Genomic DNA, 22,129 nt, shown 5'->3' on the forward strand with positions numbered 1-22,129 from the left:
TTCCACGAACTCTATCTGAAGTTCTCTAGGCATGGGATTTTGACATGTTACCCAAACCAAAAGGAATGAGTGGGAAACAATCAAGACAACAGATAGAAGCACTTGCATTTGAATGAGTTTCAAGCATGCTTGGGTACTCGTGTGATCTGAGTAACTCAGTTTTGGAATACAACTGTCGCGTGGTGCACCACGACATCCAGGCACCCCGGAGTTTCTGAAAAAAAATTTACTCCGATTTTCACGAAACTACTTTTCATCAACTTGAATTGGGCTAAAAATCCATCCCTGAAAATAAAAATTCTCTGAGTAGTGTGGAAATGCTGATCCTTACCCTACCTGGGGTGTCCACTGAGCATTTCCACGAACTCTATCTGAAGTTCTCTGGGCATGGGATTTTGACATGTTACCCAAACCAAAAGGAATGAGTGGGAAACAATCAAGACAACAGATAGAAGCACTTGCATTTGAATGAGTTTCAAGCATGCTTGGGTACTCGTGTGATCTGAGAGACTCAGTTTTGGAATACAACTGTCGCGTGGTGCACCGCGACATCCAGGCACCCCGGAGTTTCTGAAAAAAAATTTTCTCCGATTTTCACGAAACTACTTTTCATCAACTTGAATTGGGCTAAAAATCCATCCCTGAAAATAAAAATTCTCTGAGTAGTGTGGAAATGCTGATCCTTACCCTATCTGGGGTGTCCACTGAGCATTTCCACGAACTCTATCTGAAGTTCTCTGGGCATGGGATTTTGACATGTTACCCAAACCAAAAGGAATGAGTGGGAAACAATCAAGACAACAGATAGAAGCACTTGCATTTGAATGAGTTTCAAGCATGCTTGGGTACTCGTGTGATCTGAGTGACTCAGTTTTGGAATACAACTGTCGCGTGGTGCACCGCGACATCCAGGCACCCCGGAGTTTCTGAAAAAAAATTTTCTCCGATTTTCACGAAACTACTTTTCATCAAATTGAATTGGGCTAAAAATCCATCCCTGAAAATAAAAATTCTCTGAGTAGTGTGGAAATGCTGATCCTTACCCTACCTGGGGTGTCCACTGAGCATTTCCGCGAACTCTATCTGAAGTTCTCTGGGCATGGGATTTTGACATGTTACCCAAACCAAAAGGAATGAGTGGGAAACAATCAAGACAACAGATAGAAGCACTTGCATTTGAATGAGTTTCAAGCATGCTTGGGTACTCGTGTGATCTGAGAGACTCAGTTTTGGAATACAACTGTCGCGTGGTGCACCGCGACATCCAGGCACCCCGGAGTTTCTGAAAAAAAATTTTCTCCTATTTTCATGAAACTACTTTTCATCAACTTGAATTGGGCTAAAAATCCATCCCTGAAAATAAAAATTCTCTGAGTAGTGTGGAAATGCTGATCCTTACCCTACCTGGGGTGTCCACTGAGCATTTCCACGAACTCTATCTGAAGTTCTCTGGGCATGGGATTTTGACATGTTACCCAAACCAAAAGGAATGAGTGGGAAACAATCAAGACAACAGATAGAAGCACTTGCATTTGAATGAGTTTCAAGCATGCTTGGGTACTCGTGTGATCTGAGTAACTCAGTTTTGGAATACAACTGTCGCGTGGTGCACCGCGACATCCAGGCACCCCGGAGTTTCTGAAAAAAAATTTTCTCCGATTTTCACGAAACTACTTTTCATCAACTTGAATTGGGCTAAAAATCCATCCCTGAAAATAAAAATTCTCTGAGTAGTGTGGAAATGCTGATCCTTACCCTACCTGGGGTGTCCACTGAGGATTTCCACGAACTCTATCTGAAGTTCTCTGGGCATGGGATTTTGACATGTTACCCAAACCAAAAGGAATGAGTGGGAAACAATCAAGACAACAGATAGAAGCACTTGCATTTGAATGAGTTTCAAGCATGCTTGGATACTCGTGTGATCTGAGTGACTCAGTTTTGGAATACAACTGTCGCGTGGTGCACCGCGACATCGAGGCACCCCGGAGTTTCTGAAAAAAAATTTTCTCCGATTTTCACGAAACTACTTTTCATCAAATTGAATTGGGCTAAAAATCCATCCCTGAAAATAAAAATTCTCTGAGTAGTGTGGAAATGCTGATCCTTACCCTACCTGGGGTGTCCACTGAGCATTTCCGCGAACTCTAGTTGAAGTTTTCTAGGCATGGGATTTTGACATGTTACCCAAACCAAAAGGAATGAGTGGGAAACAATCAAGACAACAGATAGAAGCACTTGCATTTGAATGAGTTTCAAGCATGCTTGGGTACTCGTGTGATCTGAGAGACTCAGTTTTGGAATACAACTGTCGCGTGGTGCACCGCGACATCCAGGCACCCCGGAGTTTCTGAAAAAAATTTTCTCCTATTTTCACGAAACTACTTTTCATCAACTTGAATTGGGCTAAAAATCCATCCCTGAAAATAAAAATTCTCTGAGTAGTGTGGAAATGCTGATCCTTACCCTACCTGGGGTGTCCACTGAGCATTTCCGCGAACTCTAGTTGAAGTTTTCTAGGCATGGGATTTTGACATGTCACCCAAACCAAAAGGAATGAGTGGGAAACAATCAAGACAACAGATAGTAGCACTTGCATTTGAATGAGTTTCAAGCATGCTTGGGTACTCGTGTGATCTGAGAGACTCAGTTTTGGAATACAACTGTCGCGTGGTGCACCATCCAGGCACCCCGGAGTTTCTGAAAAAAAATTTTCTGCGATTTTCACGAAACCACTTTTCATCACCTTGAATTGGGCTAAAAATCCATCCCTGAAAATAAAAATTCTCTGAGTACTGTGGAAATGCTGCTCCTTACCCTACCTGGGGTGTCCACTGAGCATTTCCGCGAACTCTAGTTGAAGTTTTCTAGGCATGGGATTTTGACATGTTACCCAAACCAAAAGGAATGAGTGGGAAACAATCAAGACAACAGATAGAAGCACTTGCATTTGAATGAGTTTCAAGCATGCTTGGGTACTCGTGTGATCTGAGTGACTCAGTTTTGGAATACAACTGTCGCGTGGTACACCGCGACATCCAGGCACCCCGGAGTTTCTGAAAAAAAATTTTCTCCGATTTTCACGAAACTACTTTTCATCAACTTGAATTGGGCTAAAAATCCATCCCTGAAAATAAAAATTCTCTGAGTACTGTGGAAATGCTAATCCTTACCCTACCTGGGGTGTCCACTGAGCATTTCCACGAACTCTATCTGAAGTTCTCTGGGCATGGGATTTTGACATGTTACCCAAACCAAAAGGAATGAATGGGAAACAATCAAGACAACAGATAGAAGCACTTGCATTTGAATGAGTTTCAAGCATGCTTGGGTACTCGTGTGATCTGAGTAACTCAGTTTTGGAATACAACTGTCGCGTGGTGCACCGCGACATCCAGGCACCCCGGAGTTTCTGAAAAAAAATTTTCTCCGATTTTCACGAAACTACTTTTCATCAACTTGAATTGGGCTAAAAATCCATCCCTGAAAATAAAAATTCTCTGAGTAGTGTGGAAATGCTGATCCTTACCCTACCTGGGGTGTCCACTGAGCATTTCCACGAACTCTATCTGAAGTTCTCTGGGCATGGGATTTTGACATGTTACCCAAACCAAAAGGAATGAGTGGGAAACAATCAAGACAACAGATAGAAGCACTTGCATTTGAATGAGTTTCAAGCATGCTTGGGTACTCGTGTGATCTGAGTAACTCAGTTTTGGAATACAACTGTCGCGTGGTGCACCGCGACATCCAGGCACCCCGGAGTTTCTGAAAAAAAATTTTCTCCGATTTTCACGAAACTACTTTTCATCAACTTGAATTGGGCTAAAAATCCATCCCTGAAAATAAAAATTCTCTGAGTAGTGTGGAAATGCTGATCCTTACCCTACCTGGGGTGTCCACTGAGCATTTCCACGAACTCTATCTGAAGTTCTCTGGGCATGGGATTTTGACATGTTACCCAAACCAAAAGGAATGAGTGGGAAACAATCAAGACAACAGATAGAAGCACTTGCATTTGAATGAGTTTCAAGCATGCTTGGGTACTCGTGTGATCTGAGTAACTCAGTTTTGGAATACAACTGTCGCGTGGTGCACCGCGACATCGAGGCACCCCGGAGTTTCTGAAAAAAAATTTTCTCCGATTTTCACGAAACTACTTTTCATCAAATTGAATTGGGCTAAAAATCCATCCCTGAAAATAAAAATTCTCTGAGTAGTGTGGAAATGCTGATCCTTACCCTACCTGGGGTGTCCACTGAGCATTTCCGCGAACTCTAGTTGAAGTTTTCTAGGCATGGGATTTTGACATGTTACCCAAACCAAAAGGAATGAGTGGGAAACAATCAAGACAACAGATAGAAGCACTTGCATTTGAATGAGTTTCAAGCATGCTTGGGTACTCGTGTGATCTGAGAGACTCAGTTTTGGAATACAACTGTCGCGTGGTGCACCGCGACATCCAGGCACCCCGGAGTTTCTGAAAAAAATTTTCTCCTATTTTCACGAAACTACTTTTCATCAACTTGAATTGGGCTAAAAATCCATCCCTGAAAATAAAAATTCTCTGAGTAGTGTGGAAATGCTGATCCTTACCCTACCTGGGGTGTCCACTGAGCATTTCCGCGAACTCAAGTTGAAGTTTTCTAGGCATGGGATTTTGACATGTCACCCAAACCAAAAGGAATGAGTGGGAAACAATCAAGACAACAGATAGTAGCACTTGCATTTGAATGAGTTTCAAGCATGCTTGGGTACTCGTGTGATCTGAGAGACTCAGTTTTGGAATACAACAGTCGCGTGGTGCACCATCCAGGCACCCCGGAGTTTCTGAAAAAAAATTTTCTGCGATTTTCACGAAACCACTTTTCATCACCTTGAATTGGGCTAAAAATCCATCCCTGAAAATAAAAATTCTCTGAGTACTGTGGAAATGCTGATCCTTACCCTACCTGGGGTGTCCACTGAGCATTTCCGCGAACTCTAGTTGAAGTTTTCTAGGCATGGGATTTTGACATGTTACCCAAACCAAAAGGAATGAGTGGGAAACAATCAAGACAACAGATAGAAGCACTTGCATTTGAATGAGATTCAAGCATGCTTGGGTACTCGTGTGATCTGAGAGACTCAGTTTTGGAATACAACTGTCGCGTGGTGCACCGCGACATCCAGGCACCCCGGAGTTTCTGAAAAAAAATTTTCTGCGATTTTCACGAAACCACTTTTCTTCAACTTGAATTGGGCTAAAAATCCATCCCTGAAAATAAAAATTCTCTGAGTAGTGTGGAAATGCTGATCCTTAACCTACCTGGGGTGTCCACTGAGCATTACCGCGAACTCTAGTTGAAGTTCTCTAGTCATGGGATTTTGACATGTTACCCAAACCAAAAGGAATGAGTGGGAAACAATCAAGACAACAGATAGAAGCACTTGCATTTGAATGAGTTTCAAGCATGCTTGGGTACTCGTGTGATCTGAGTGACTCAGTTTTGGAATACAACTGTCGCGTGGTACACCGCGACATCCAGGCACCCCGGAGTTTCTGAAAAAAAATTTTCTCCGATTTTCACGAAACTACTTTTCATCAACTTGAATTGGGCTAAAAATCCATCCCTGAAAATAAAAATTCTCTGAGTAGTGTGGAAATGCTGATCCTTACCCTACCTGGGGTGTCCACTGAGCATTTCCGCGAACTCTAGTTGAAGTTTTCTAGGCATGGGATTTTGACATGTCACCCAAACCAAAAGGAATGAGTGGGAAACAATCAAGACAACAGATAGTAGCACTTGCATTTGAATGAGTTTCAAGCATGCTTGGGTACTCGTGTGATCTGAGAGACTCAGTTTTGGAATACAACTGTCGCGTGGTGCACCATCCAGGCACCCCGGAGTTTCTGAAAAAAAATTTTCTGCGATTTTCACGAAACCACTTTTCATCACCTTGAATTGGGCTAAAAATCCATCCCTGAAAATAAAAATTCTCTGAGTACTGTGGAAATGCTGATCCTTACCCTACCTGGGGTGTCCACTGAGCATTTCCGCGAACTCTAGTTGAAGTTTTCTAGGCATGGGATTTTGACATGTTACCCAAACCAAAAGGAATGAGTGGGAAACAATCAAGACAACAGATAGAAGCACTTGCATTTGAATGAGTTTCAAGCATGCTTGGGTACTCGTGTGATCTGAGTAACTCAGTTTTGGAATACAACTGTCGCGTGGTGCACCGCGACATCCAGGCACCCCGGAGTTTCTGAAAAAAAATTTTCTGCGATTTTCACGAAACCACTTTTCTTCAACTTGAATTGGGCTAAAAATCCATCCCTGAAAATAAAAATTCTCTGAGTAGTGTGGAAATGCTGATCCTTAACCTACCTGGGGTGTCCACTGAGCATTACCGCGAACTCTAGTTGAAGTTCTCTAGGCATGGGATTTTGACATGTTACCCAAACCAAAAGGAATGAGTGGGAAACAATCAAGACAACAGATAGAAGCACTTGCATTTGAATGAGTTTCAAGCATGCTTGGGTACTCGTGTGATCTGAGTGACTCAGTTTTGGAATACAACTGTCGCGTGGTACACCGCGACATCCAGGCACCCCGGAGTTTCTGAAAAAAAATTTTCTCCGATTTTCACGAAACTACTTTTCATCAACTTGAATTGGGCTAAAAATCCATCCCTGAAAATAAAAATTCTCTGAGTACTGTGGAAATGCTGATCCTTACCCTACCTGGGGTGTCCACTGAGCATTTCCACGAACTCTATCTGAAGTTCTCTGGGCATGGGAATTTGACATGTTACCCAAACCAAAAGGAATGAGTGGGAAACAATCAAGACAACAGATAGAAGCACTTGCATTTGAATGAGTTTCAAGCATGCTTGGGTACTCGTGTGATCTGAGTAACTCAGTTTTGGAATACAACTGTCGCGTGGTGCACCGCGACATCCAGGCACCCCGGAGTTTCTGAAAAAAAATTTTCTCCGATTTTCACGAAACTACTTTTCATCAACTTGAATTGGGCTAAAAATCCATCCCTGAAAATAAAAATTCTCTGAGTAGTGTGGAAATGCTGATCCTTACCCTACCTGGGGTGTCCACTGAGCATTTCCACGAACTCTATCTGAAGTTCTCTGGGCATGGGATTTTGACATGTTACCCAAACCAAAAGGAATGAGTGGGAAACAATCAAGACAACAGATAGAAGCACTTGCATTTGAATGAGTTTCAAGCATGCTTGGATACTCGTGTGATCTGAGTGACTCAGTTTTGGAATACAACTGTCGCGTGGTGCACCGCGACATCGAGGCACCCCGGAGTTTCTGAAAAAAAATTTTCTCCGATTTTCACGAAACTACTTTTCATCAAATTGAATTGGGCTAAAAATCCATCCCTGAAAATAAAAATTCTCTGAGTAGTGTGGAAATGCTGATCCTTACCCTACCTGGGGTGTCCACTGAGAATTTCCGCGAACTCTAGTTGAAGTTTTCTAGGCATGGGATTTTGACATGTTACCCAAACCAAAAGGAATGAGTGGGAAACAATCAAGACAACAGATAGAAGCACTTGCATTTGAATGAGTTTCAAGCATGCTTGGGTACTCGTGTGATCTGAGAGACTCAGTTTTGGAATACAACTGTCGCGTGGTGCACCGCGACATCCAGGCACCCCGGAGTTTCTGAAAAAAATTTTCTCCTATTTTCACGAAACTACTTTTCATCAACTTGAATTGGGCTAAAAATCCATCCCTGAAAATAAAAATTCTCTGAGTAGTGTGGAAATGCTGATCCTTACCCTACCTGGGGTGTCCACTGAGCATTTCCGCGAACTCTAGTTGAAGTTTTCTAGGCATGGGATTTTGACATGTCACCCAAACCAAAAGGAATGAGTGGGAAACAATCAAGACAACAGATAGTAGCACTTGCATTTGAATGAGTTTCAAGCATGCTTGGGTACTCGTGTGATCTGAGAGACTCAGTTTTGGAATACAACAGTCGCGTGGTGCACCATCCAGGCACCCCGGAGTTTCTGAAAAAAAATTTTCTGCGATTTTCACGAAACCACTTTTCATCACCTTGAATTGGGCTAAAAATCCATCCCTGAAAATAAAAATTCTCTGAGTACTGTGGAAATGCTGATCCTTACCCTACCTGGGGTGTCCACTGAGCATTTCCGCGAACTCTAGTTGAAGTTTTCTAGGCATGGGATTTTGACATGTTACCCAAACCAAAAGGAATGAGTGGGAAACAATCAAGACAACAGATAGAAGCACTTGCATTTGAATGAGATTCAAGCATGCTTGGGTACTCGTGTGATCTGAGAGACTCAGTTTTGGAATACAACTGTCGCGTGGTGCACCGCGACATCCAGGCACCCCGGAGTTTCTGAAAAAAAATTTTCTGCGATTTTCACGAAACCACTTTTCTTCAACTTGAATTGGGCTAAAAATCCATCCCTGAAAATAAAAATTCTCTGAGTAGTGTGGAAATGCTGATCCTTACCCTACCTGGGGTGTCCACTGAGCATTTCCGCGAACTCTAGTTGAAGTTTTCTAGGCATGGGATTTTGACATGTCACCCAAACCAAAAGGAATGAGTGGGAAACAATCAAGACAACAGATAGTAGCACTTGCATTTGAATGAGTTTCAAGCATGCTTGGGTACTCGTGTGATCTGAGAGACTCAGTTTTGGAATACAACTGTCGCGTGGTGCACCATCCAGGCACCCCGGAGTTTCTGAAAAAAAATTTTCTGCGATTTTCACGAAACCACTTTTCATCACCTTGAATTGGGCTAAAAATCCATCCCTGAAAATAAAAATTCTCTGAGTACTGTGGAAATGCTGATCCTTACCCTACCTGGGGTGTCCACTGAGCATTTCCGCGGACTCTAGTTGAAGTTTTCTAGGCATGGGATTTTGACATGTTACCCAAACCAAAAGGAATGAGTGGGAAACAATCAAGACAACAGATAGAAGCACTTGCATTTGAATGAGTTTCAAGCATGCTTGGGTACTCGTGTGATCTGAGTAACTCAGTTTTGGAATACAACTGTCGCGTGGTGCACCGCGACATCCAGGCACCCCGGAGTTTCTGAAAAAAAATTTTCTCCGATTTTCACGAAACTACTTTTCATCAACTTGAATTGGGCTAAAAATCCATCCCTGAAAATAAAAATTCTCTGAGTAGTGTGGAAATGCTGATCCTTACCCTACCTGGGGTGTCCACTGAGCATTTCCACGAACTCTATCTGAAGTTCTCTGGGCATGGGATTTTGACATGTTACCCAAACCAAAAGGAATGAGTGGGAAACAATCAAGACAACAGATAGAAGCACTTGCATTTGAATGAGTTTCAAGCATGCTTGGATACTCGTGTGATCTGAGTGACTCAGTTTTGGAATACAACTGTCGCGTGGTGCACCGCGACATCGAGGCACCCCGGAGTTTCTGAAAAAGAATTTTCTCCGATTTTCACGAAACTACTTTTCATCAAATTGAATTGGGCTAAAAATCCATCCCTGAAAATAAAAATTCTCTGAGTAGTGTGGAAATGCTGATCCTTACCCTACCTGGGGTGTCCACTGAGCATTTCCGCGAACTCTAGTTGAAGTTTTCTAGGCATGGGATTTTGACATGTTACCCAAACCAAAAGGAATGAGTGGGAAACAATCAAGACAACAGATAGAAGCACTTGCATTTGAATGAGTTTCAAGCATGCTTGGGTACTCGTGTGATCTGAGAGACTCAGTTTTGGAATACAACTGTCGCGTGGTGCACCGCGACATCCAGGCACCCCGGAGTTTCTGAAAAAAAATTTTCTGCGATTTTCACGAAACCACTTTTCTTCAACTTGAATTGGGCTAAAAATCCATCCCTGAAAATAAAAATTCTCTGAGTAGTGTGGAAATGCTGATCCTTAACCTACCTGGGGTGTCCACTGAGCATTACCGCGAACTCTAGTTGAAGTTCTCTAGGCATGGGATTTTGACATGTTACCCAAACCAAAAGGAATGAGTGGGAAACAATCAAGACAACAGATAGAAGCACTTGCATTTGAATGAGTTTCAAGCATGCTTGGGTACTCGTGTGATCTGAGTGACTCAGTTTTGGAATACAACTGTCGCGTGGTACACCGCGACATCCAGGCACCCCGGAGTTTCTGAAAAAAAATTTTCTCCGATTTTCACGAAACTACTTTTCATCAACTTGAATTGGGCTAAAAATCCATCCCTGAAAATAAAAATTCTCTGAGTACTGTGGAAATGCTGATCCTTACCCTACCTGGGGTGTCCACTGAGCATTTCCACGAACTCTATCTGAAGTTCTCTGGGCATGGGAATTTGACATGTTACCCAAACCAAAAGGAATGAGTGGGAAACAATCAAGACAACAGATAGAAGCACTTGCATTTGAATGAGTTTCAAGCATGCTTGGGTACTCGTGTGATCTGAGTAACTCAGTTCTGGAATACAACTGTCGCGTGGTGCACCGCGACATCCAGGCACCCCGGAGTTTCTGAAAAAAAATTTTCTCCGATTTTCACGAAACTACTTTTCATCAACTTGAATTGGGCTAAAAATCCATCCCTGAAAATAAAAATTCTCTGAGTAGTGTGGAAATGCTGATCCTTACCCTACCTGGGGTGTCCACTGAGCATTTCCACGAACTCTATCTGAAGTTCTCTGGGCATGGGATTTTGACATGTTACCCAAACCAAAAGGAATGAGTGGGAAACAATCAAGACAACAGATAGAAGCACTTGCATTTGAATGAGTTTCAAGCATGCTTGGATACTCGTGTGATCTGAGTGACTCAGTTTTGGAATACAACTGTCGCGTGGTGCACCGCGACATCGAGGCACCCCGGAGTTTCTGAAAAAAAATTTTCTCCGATTTTCACGAAACTACTTTTCATCAAATTGAATTGGGCTAAAAATCCATCCCTGAAAATAAAAATTCTCTGAGTAGTGTGGAAATGCTGATCCTTACCCTACCTGGGGTGTCCACTGAGAATTTCCGCGAACTCTAGTTGAAGTTTTCTAGGCATGGGATTTTGACATGTTACCCAAACCAAAAGGAATGAGTGGGAAACAATCAAGACAACAGATAGAAGCACTTGCATTTGAATGAGTTTCAAGCATGCTTGGGTACTCGTGTGATCTGAGAGACTCAGTTTTGGAATACAACTGTCGCGTGGTGCACCGCGACATCCAGGCACCCCGGAGTTTCTGAAAAAAAATTTTCTGCGATTTTCACGAAACCACTTTTCTTCAACTTGAATTGGGCTAAAAATCCATCCCTGAAAATAAAAATTCTCTGAGTAGTGTGGAAATGCTGATCCTTACCCTACCTGGGGTGTCCACTGAGCATTTCCGCGAACTCTAGTTGAAGTTTTCTAGGCATGGGATTTTGACATGTCACCCAAACCAAAAGGAATGAGTGGGAAACAATCAAGACAACAGATAGTAGCACTTGCATTTGAATGAGTTTCAAGCATGCTTGGGTACTCGTGTGATCTGAGAGACTCAGTTTTGGAATACAACTGTCGCGTGGTGCACCATCCAGGCACCCCGGAGTTTCTGAAAAAAAATTTTCTGCGATTTTCACGAAACCACTTTTCATCACCTTGAATTGGGCTAAAAATCCATCCCTGAAAATAAAAATTCTCTGAGTACTGTGGAAATGCTGATCCTTACCCTACCTGGGGTGTCCACTGAGCATTTCCGCGAACTCTAGTTGAAGTTTTCTAGGCATGGGATTTTGACATGTTACCCAAACCAAAAGGAATGAGTGGGAAACAATCAAGACAACAGATAGAAGCACTTGCATTTGAATGAGTTTCAAGCATGCTTGGGTACTCGTGTGATCTGAGTAACTCAGTTTTGGAATACAACTGTCGCGTGGTGCACCGCGACATCCAGGCACCCCGGAGTTTCTGAAAAAAAATTTTCTCCGATTTTCACGAAACTACTTTTCATCAACTTGAATTGGGCTAAAAATCCATCCCTGAAAATAAAAATTCTCTGAGTAGTGTGGAAATGCTGATCCTTACCCTACCTGGGGTGTCCACTGAGCATTTCCACGAACTCTATCTGAAGTTCTCTGGGCATGGGATTTTGACATGTTACCCAAACCAAAAGGAATGAGTGGGAAACAATCAAGACAACAGATAGAAGCACTTGCATTTGAATGAGTTTCAAGCATGCTTGGATACTCGTGTGATCTGAGTGACTCAGTTTTGGAATACAACTGTCGCGTGGTGCACCGCGACATCGAGGCACCCCGGAGTTTCTGAAAAAGAATTTTCTCCGATTTTCACGAAACTACTTTTCATCAAATTGAATTGGGCTAAAAATCCATCCCTGAAAATAAAAATTCTCTGAGTAGTGTGGAAATGCTGATCCTTACCCTACCTGGGGTGTCCACTGAGCATTTCCGCGAACTCTAGTTGAAGTTTTCTAGGCATGGGATTTTGACATGTTACCCAAACCAAAAGGAATGAGTGGGAAACAATCAAGACAACAGATAGAAGCACTTGCATTTGAATGAGTTTCAAGCATGCTTGGGTACTCGTGTGATCTGAGAGACTCAGTTTTGGAATACAACTGTCGCGTGGTGCACCGCGACATCCAGGCACCCCGGAGTTTCTGAAAAAAATTTTCTCCTATTTTCACGAAACTACTTTTCATCAACTTGAATTGGGCTAAAAATCCATCCCTGAAAATAAAAATTCTCTGAGTAGTGTGGAAATGCTGATCCTTACCCTACCTGGGGTGTCCACTGAGCATTTCCGCGAACTCTAGTTGAAGTTTTCTAGGCATGGGATTTTGACATGTCACCCAAACCAAAAGGAATGAGTGGGAAACAATCAAGACAACAGATAGTAGCACTTGCATTTGAATGAGTTTCAAGCATGCTTGGGTACTCGTGTGATCTGAGAGACTCAGTTTTGGAATTCAACAGTCGCGTGGTGCACCATCCAGGCACCCCGGAGTTTCTGAAAAAAAATTTTCTGCGATTTTCACGAAACCACTTTTCATCACCTTGAATTGGGCTAAAAATCCATCCCTGAAAATAAAAATTCTCTGAGTACTGTGGAAATGCTGATCCTTACCCTACCTGGGGTGTCCACTGAGCATTTCCGCGAACTCTAGTTGAAGTTTTCTAGGCATGGGATTTTGACATGTTACCCAAACCAAAAGGAATGAGTGGGAAACAATCAAGACAACAGATAGAAGCACTTGCATTTGAATGAGATTCAAGCATGCTTGGGTACTCGTGTGATCTGAGAGACTCAGTTTTGGAATACAACTGTCGCGTGGTGCACCGCGACATCCAGGCACCCCGGAGTTTCTGAAAAAAAATTTTCTGCGATTTTCACGAAACCACTTTTCTTCAACTTGAATTGGGCTAAAAATCCATCCCTGAAAATAAAAATTCTCTGAGTAGTGTGGAAATGCTGATCCTTAACCTACCTGGGGTGTCCACTGAGCATTACCGCGAACTCTAGTTGAAGTTCTCTAGGCATGGGATTTTGACATGTTACCCAAACCAAAAGGAATGAGTGGGAAACAATCAAGACAACAGATAGAAGCACTTGCATTTGAATGAGTTTCAAGCATGCTTGGGTACTCGTGTGATCTGAGTAACTCAGTTTTGGAATACAACTGTCGCGTGGTGCACCGCGACATCCAGGCACCCCGGAGTTTCTGAAAAAAAATTTTCTCCGATTTTCACGAAACTACTTTTCATCAACTTGAATTGGGCTAAAAATCCATCCCTGAAAATTAAAATTCTCTGAGTAGTGTGGAAATGCTGATCCTTACCCTACCTGGGGTGTCCACTGAGCATTTCCACGAACTCTATCTGAAGTTCTCTGGGCATGGGATTTTGACATGTTACCCAAACCAAAAGGAATGAGTGGGAAACAATCAAGACAACAGATAGAAGCACTTGCATTTGAATGAGTTTCAAGCATGCTTTGGTACTCGTGTGATCTGAGTGACTCAGTTTTGGAATACAACTGTCGCGTGGTGCACCGCGACATCCAGGCACCCCGGAGTTTCTGAAAAAAAATTTTCTCCTATTTTCACGAAACTACTTTTCATCAACTTGAATTGGGCTAAAAATCCATCCCTGAAAATAAAAATTCTCTGAGTAGTGTGGAAATGCTGATCCTTACCCTACCTGGGGTGTCCACTGAGCATTTCCGCGAACTCTAGTTGAAGTTTTCTAGGCATGGGATTTTGACATGTCACCCAAACCAAAAGGAATGAGTGGGAAACAATCAAGATAACAGATTGTAGCACTTGCATTTGAATGAGTTTCAAGCATGCTTGGGTACTCGTGTGATCTGAGAGACTCAGTTTTGGAATACAACTGTCGCGTGGTGCACCATCCAGGCACCCCGGAGTTTCTGAAAAAAAATTTTCTGCGATTTTCACGAAACCACTTTTCATCAACTTGAATTGGGCTAAAAATCCATCCCTGAAAATAAAAATTCTCTGAGTAGTGTGGAAATGCTGATCCTTACCCTACCTGGGGTGTCCACTGAGCATTTCCGCGAACTCTAGTTGAAGTTTTCTAGGCATGGGATTTTGACATGTTACCCAAACCAAAAGGAATGAGTGGGAAACAATCAAGACAACAGATAGAAGCACTTGCATTTGAATGAGATTCAAGCATGCTTGGGTACTCGTGTGATCTGAGAGACTCAGTTTTGGAATACAACTGTCGCGTGGTGCACCGCGACATCCAGGCACCCCGGAGTTTCTGAAAAAAAATTTTCTGCGATTTTCACGAAACCACTTTTCTTCAACTTGAATTGGGCTAAAAATCCATCCCTGAAAATAAAAATTCTCTGAGTAGTGTGGAAATGCTGATCCTTAACCTACCTGGGGTGTCCACTGAGCATTACCGCGAACTCTAGTTGAAGTTCTCTAGGCATGGGATTTTGACATGTTACCCAAACCAAAAGGAATGAGTGGGAAACAATCAAGACAACAGATAGAAGCACATGCATTTGAATGAGTTTCAAGCATGCTTGGGTACTCGTGTGATCTGAGTGACTCAGTTTTGGAATACAACTGTCGCGTGGTGCACCGCGACATCCAGGCACCCCGGAGTTTCTGAAAAAAAATTTTCTCCGATTTTCACGAAACTACTTTTCATCAACTTGAATTGGGCTAAAAATCCATCCCTGAAAATAAAAATTCTCTGAGTAGTGTGGAAATGCTGATCCTTACCCTACCTGGGGTGTCCACTGAGCATTTCCACGAACTCTATCTGAAGTTCTCTGGGCATGGGATTTTGAAATGTTACCCAAACCAAAAGGAATGAGTGGGAAACAATCAAGACAACAGATAGAAGCAGTTGCATTTGAATGAGTTTCAAGCATGCTTTGGTACTCGTGTGATCTGAGTGACTCAGTTTTGGAATACAACTGTCGCGTGGTGCACCACGACATCCAGGCACCCCGGAGTTAATGAAAAAAAATTTTCTCAGATTTTCACGAAACTAGTTTTCATCAACTTGAATTGGGCTAAAAATCCATCCCTGAAAATAAAAATTCTCTGAGTAGTGTGGAAATGCTGATCCTTACCCTACCTGGGGTGTCCACTGAGGATTTCCTCGAACTCTATCTGAAGTTCTCTGGGCATGGGATTTTGACATGTTACTCAAACCAAAAGGAATGAGTGGGAAACAATCAAGACAACTGATAGAAGCAGTTGCATTTGAATGAGTTTCAAGCATGCTTGGGTACTCGTGTGATCTGAGTGACTCAGTTTTGCAATACAACTGTCGCGTGGTGCACCGCGACATCCAGGCACCCCGGAGTTTCTGAAAAAAAATTTTCTCCGATTTTCACGAAACTACTTTTCATCAACTTGAATTGGGCTAAAAATCCATCCCTAAAAATAAAAATTCTCTGAGTAGTGTGGAAATGCTGATCCTTACCCTACCTGGGGTGTCCACTGAGCATTTCCACGAACTCTATCTGAAGTTCTCTGGGCATGGGATTTTGACATGTTACCCAAACCAAAAGGAATGAGTGGGAAACAATCAAGACAACAGATAGAAGCACTTGCATTTGAATGAGTTTCAAGCATGCTTGGGTACTCGTGTGATCTGAGTGACTCAGTTTTGGAATACAACTGTCGCGTGGTGCACCACGACATCCAGGCACCCCGGAGTTTCTGAAAAAAAATTTTCTGCAATTTTCACGAAACCACTTTTCTTCAACTTGAATTGGGCTAAAAATCCATCCCTGAAAATAAACATTCTCTGAGTACTGTGGAAATGCTGATCCTTACCCTACCTGGGGTGTCCACAGAGCATTTCCGCGAACTCTAGTTGAAGTTTTCTAGGCATGGGATTTTGACATGTTACCCAAACCAAAAGGAATGAGTGGGAAACAATCAAGACAACAGATAGTAGCACTTGCATTTGAATGAGTTTCAAGCATGCTTGGGTACTCGTGTGATCTGAGTGACTCAGTTTTGGAATACAACTGTCGCGTGGTACACCGCGACATCCAGGCACCCCAGAGTTTCTGAAAAAAAATGTTCTCCGATTTTCACGAAACTACTTTTCATCAACTTGAAGTGGGCTAAAAATCCATCCCTGAAAATAAAAATTCTCTGAGTAGTGTGGAAATGCTGATCCTTACCCTACCTGGGGTGTCCACTGAGCATTTCCGCGAACTCTAGTTGAAGTTCTCTAGGCATGGGATTTTGACATGTTACCCAAACCAAAAGGAATGAGTGGGAAACAATCAAGACAACAGATAGAAGCACTTGCATTTGAATGAGTTTCAAGCATGCTTGGGTACTCGTGTGATCTGAGTGACTCAGTTTTGGAATACAACTGTCGCGTGGTGCACCACGACATCCAGGCACCCCGGAGTTTCTGAAAAAAAATTTTCTGCAATTTTCACGAAACCACTTTTCTTCAACTTGAATTGGGCTAAAAATCCATCCCTGAAAATAAAAATTCTCTGAGTACTGTGGAAATGCTGATCCTTACCCTACCTGGGGTGTCCACTGAGCATTTCCGCGAACTCTAGTTGAAGTTTTCTAGGCATGGGATTTTGACATGTTACCCAAACCAAAAGGAATGAGTGGGAAACAATCAAGACAACAGATAGAAGCACTTGCATTTGAATGAGTTTCAAGCATGCTTTTGTACTCGTGTGATCTGAGAGACTCAGTTTTGGAATACAACTGTCGCGTGGTGCACCGCGACATCCAGGCACCCCGGAGTTTCTGAAAAAAAAATTTCTCCGATTTTCACGAAACTACTTTTCATCAACTTGAATTGGGCTAAAAATCCATCCCTGAAAATAAAAATTCTCTGAGTAGTTTGGAAATGCTGATCCTTACCCTACCTGGGGTGTCCACTGAGCATTTCCACGAACTCTATCTGAAGTTCTCTGGGCATGGGATTTTGACATGTTACCCAAACCAAAAGGAATGAGTGGGAAACAATCAAGACAACAGATAGAAGCACTTGCATTTGAATGAGTTTCAAGCATGCTTGGGTACTCGTGTGATCTGAGTAACTCAGTTTTGGAATACAACTGTCGCGTGGTGCACCGCGACATCCAGGCACCCCGGAGTTTCTGAAAAAAAATTTTCACGATTTTCACGAAACTACTTTTCATCAACTTGAATTGGGCTAAAATTCCATCCCTGAAAATAAAAATTCTCTGAGTAGTGTGGAAATGCTGATCCTTACCCTACCTGGGATGTCCACTGAGCATTTCCACGAACTCTATCTGAAGTTCTCTTGGCATGGGATTTTGACATGTTACCCAAACCAAAAGGAATGAGTGGGAAACAATCAAGACAACAGATAGAAGCACTTGCATTTGAATGAGTTTCAAGCATGCTTGGGTACTCGTGTGATCTGAGTAACTCAGTTTTGGAATACAACTGTCGCGTGGTGCACCGCGACATCCAGGCACCCCGGAGTTTCTGAAAAAAAATTTTCTCCGATTTTCACGAAACTACTTTTCATCAACTTGAATTGGGCTAAAAATCCATCCCTGAAAATAAAAATTCTCTGAGTAGTGTGGAAATGCTGATCCTTACCCTACCTGGGGTGTCCACTGAGCATTTCCACGAACTCTATCTGAAGTTCTCTGGGCATGGGATTTTGACATGTTACCCAAACCAAAAGGAATGAGTGGGAAACAATCAAGACAACAGATAGAAGCACTTGCATTTGAATGAGTTTCAAGCATGCTTTGGTACTCGTGTGATCTGAGTGACTCAGTTTTGGAATACAACTGTCGCGTGGTGCAACGCGACATCCAGGCACCCCGGAGTTTCTGAAAAAAAATTTTCTCCTATTTTCACGAAACTACTTTTCATCAACTTGAATTGGGCTAAAAATCCATCCCTGAAAATAAAAATTCTCTGAGTAGTGTGGAAATGCTGATCCTTACCCTACCTGGGGTGTCCACTGAGCATTTCCGCGAACTCTAGTTGAAGTTTTCTAGGCATGGGATTTTGACATGTCACCCAAACCAAAAGGAATGAGTGGGAAACAATCAAGATAACAGATTGTAGCACTTGCATTTGAATGAGTTTCAAGCATGCTTGGGTACTCGTGTGATCTGAGAGACTCAGTTTTGGAATACAACTGTCGCGTGGTGCACCATCCAGGCACCCCGGAGTTTCTGAAAAAAAATTTTCTGCGATTTTCACGAAACCACTTTTCATCAACTTGAATTGGGCTAAAAATCCATCCCTGAAAATAAAAATTCTCTGAGTAGTGTGGAAATGCTGATCCTTACCCTACCTGGGGTGTCCACTGAGCATTTCCGCGAACTCTAGTTGAAGTTTTCTAGGCATGGGATTTTGACATGTTACCCAAACCAAAAGGAATGAGTGGGAAACAATCAAGACAACAGATAGAAGCACTTGCATTTGAATGAGATTCAAGCATGCTTGGGTACTCGTGTGATCTGAGAGACTCAGTTTTGGAATACAACTGTCGCGTGGTGCACCGCGACATCCAGGCACCCCGGAGTTTCTGAAAAAAAATTTTCTGCGATTTTCACGAAACCACTTTTCTTCAACTTGAATTGGGCTAAAAATCCATCCCTGAAAATAAAAATTCTCTGAGTAGTGTGGAAATGCTGATCCTTAACCTACCTGGGGTGTCCACTGAGCATTACCGCGAACTCTAGTTGAAGTTCTCTAGGCATGGGATTTTGACATGTTACCCAAACCAAAAGGAATGAGTGGGAAACAATCAAGACAACAGATAGAAGCACATGCATTTGAATGAGTTTCAAGCATGCTTGGGTACTCGTGTGATCTGAGTGACTCAGTTTTGGAATACAACTGTCGCGTGGTGCACCGCGACATCCAGGCACCCCGGAGTTTCTGAAAAAAAATTTTCTCCGATTTTCACGAAACTACTTTTCATCAACTTGAATTGGGCTAAAAATCCATCCCTGAAAATAAAAATTCTCTGAGTAGTGTGGAAATGCTGATCCTTACCCTACCTGGGGTGTCCACTGAGCATTTCCACGAACTCTATCTGAAGTTCTCTGGGCATGGGATTTTGAAATGTTACCCAAACCAAAAGGAATGAGTGGGAAACAATCAAGACAACAGATAGAAGCAGTTGCATTTGAATGAGTTTCAAGCATGCTTTGGTACTCGTGTGATCTGAGTGACTCAGTTTTGGAATACAACTGTCGCGTGGTGCACCACGACATCCAGGCACCCCGGAGTTAATGAAAAAAAATTTTCTCAGATTTTCACGAAACTAGTTTTCATCAACTTGAATTGGGCTAAAAATCCATCCCTGAAAATAAAAATTCTCTGAGTAGTGTGGAAATGCTGATCCTTACCCTACCTGGGGTGTCCACTGAGGATTTCCTCGAACTCTATCTGAAGTTCTCTGGGCATGGGATTTTGACATGTTACTCAAACCAAAAGGAATGAGTGGGAAACAATCAAGACAACTGATAGAAGCAGTTGCATTTGAATGAGTTTCAAGCATGCTTGGGTACTCGTGTGATCTGAGTGACTCAGTTTTGCAATACAACTGTCGCGTGGTGCACCGCGACATCCAGGCACCCCGGAGTTTCTGAAAAAAAATTTTCTCCGATTTTCACGAAACTACTTTTCATCAACTTGAATTGGGCTAAAAATCCATCCCTAAAAATAAAAATTCTCTGAGTAGTGTGGAAATGCTGATCCTTACCCTACCTGGGGTGTCCACTGAGCATTTCCACGAACTCTATCTGAAGTTCTCTGGGCATGGGATTTTGACATGTTACCCAAACCAAAAGGAATGAGTGGGAAACAATCAAGACAACAGATAGAAGCACTTGCATTTGAATGAGTTTCAAGCATGCTTGGGTACTCGTGTGATCTGAGTGACTCAGTTTTGGAATACAACTGTCGCGTGGTGCACCACGACATCCAGGCACCCCGGAGTTTCTGAAAAAAAATTTTCTGCAATTTTCACGAAACCACTTTTCTTCAACTTGAATTGGGCTAAAAATCCATCCCTGAAAATAAACATTCTCTGAGTACTGTGGAAATGCTGATCCTTACCCTACCTGGGGTGTCCACAGAGCATTTCCGCGAACTCTAGTTGAAGTTTTCTAGGCATGGGATTTTGACATGTTACCCAAACCAAAAGGAATGAGTGGGAAACAATCAAGACAACAGATAGTAGCACTTGCATTTGAATGAGTTTCAAGCATGCTTGGGTACTCGTGTGATCTGAGTGACTCAGTTTTGGAATACAACTGTCGCGTGGTACACCGCGACATCCAGGCACCCCAGAGTTTCTGAAAAAAAATGTTCTCCGATTTTCACGAAACTACTTTTCATCAACTTGAAGTGGGCTAAAAATCCATCCCTGAAAATAAAAATTCTCTGAGTAGTGTGGAAATGCTGATCCTTACCCTACCTGGGGTGTCCACTGAGCATTTCCGCGAACTCTAGTTGAAGTTCTCTAGGCATGGGATTTTGACATGTTACCCAAACCAAAAGGAATGAGTGGGAAACAATCAAGACAACAGATAGAAGCACTTGCATTTGAATGAGTTTCAAGCATGCTTGGGTACTCGTGTGATCTGAGTGACTCAGTTTTGGAATACAACTGTCGCGTGGTGCACCACGACATCCAGGCACCCCGGAGTTTCTGAAAAAAAATTTTCTGCAATTTTCACGAAACCACTTTTCTTCAACTTGAATTGGGCTAAAAATCCATCCCTGAAAATAAAAATTCTCTGAGTACTGTGGAAATGCTGATCCTTACCCTACCTGGGGTGTCCACTGAGCATTTCCGCGAACTCTAGTTGAAGTTTTCTAGGCATGGGATTTTGACATGTTACCCAAACCAAAAGGAATGAGTGGGAAACAATCAAGACAACAGATAGAAGCACTTGCATTTGAATGAGTTTCAAGCATGCTTTTGTACTCGTGTGATCTGAGAGACTCAGTTTTGGAATACAACTGTCGCGTGGTGCACCGCGACATCCAGGCACCCCGGAGTTTCTGAAAAAAAAATTTCTCCGATTTTCACGAAACTACTTTTCATCAACTTGAATTGGGCTAAAAATCCATCCCTGAAAATAAAAATTCTCTGAGTAGTTTGGAAATGCTGATCCTTACCCTACCTGGGGTGTCCACTGAGCATTTCCACGAACTCTATCTGAAGTTCTCTGGGCATGGGATTTTGACATGTTACCCAAACCAAAAGGAATGAGTGGGAAACAATCAAGACAACAGATAGAAGCACTTGCATTTGAATGAGTTTCAAGCATGCTTGGGTACTCGTGTGATCTGAGTAACTCAGTTTTGGAATACAACTGTCGCGTGGTGCACCGCGACATCCAGGCACCCCGGAGTTTCTGAAAAAAAATTTTCACGATTTTCACGAAACTACTTTTCATCAACTTGAATTGGGCTAAAATTCCATCCCTGAAAATAAAAATTCTCTGAGTAGTGTGGAAATGCTGATCCTTACCCTACCTGGGATGTCCACTGAGCATTTCCACGAACTCTATCTGAAGTTCTCTTGGCATGGGATTTTGACATGTTACCCAAACCAAAAGGAATGAGTGGGAAACAATCAAGACAACAGATAGAAGCACTTGCAT

Source organism: Lepisosteus platostomus, chromosome 9 (assembly GCF_059453375.1).
Source record: "Lepisosteus platostomus isolate fLepPlt1 chromosome 9, fLepPlt1.hap1, whole genome shotgun sequence".
Lineage (NCBI taxonomy): Eukaryota > Metazoa > Chordata > Actinopteri > Semionotiformes > Lepisosteidae > Lepisosteus > Lepisosteus platostomus.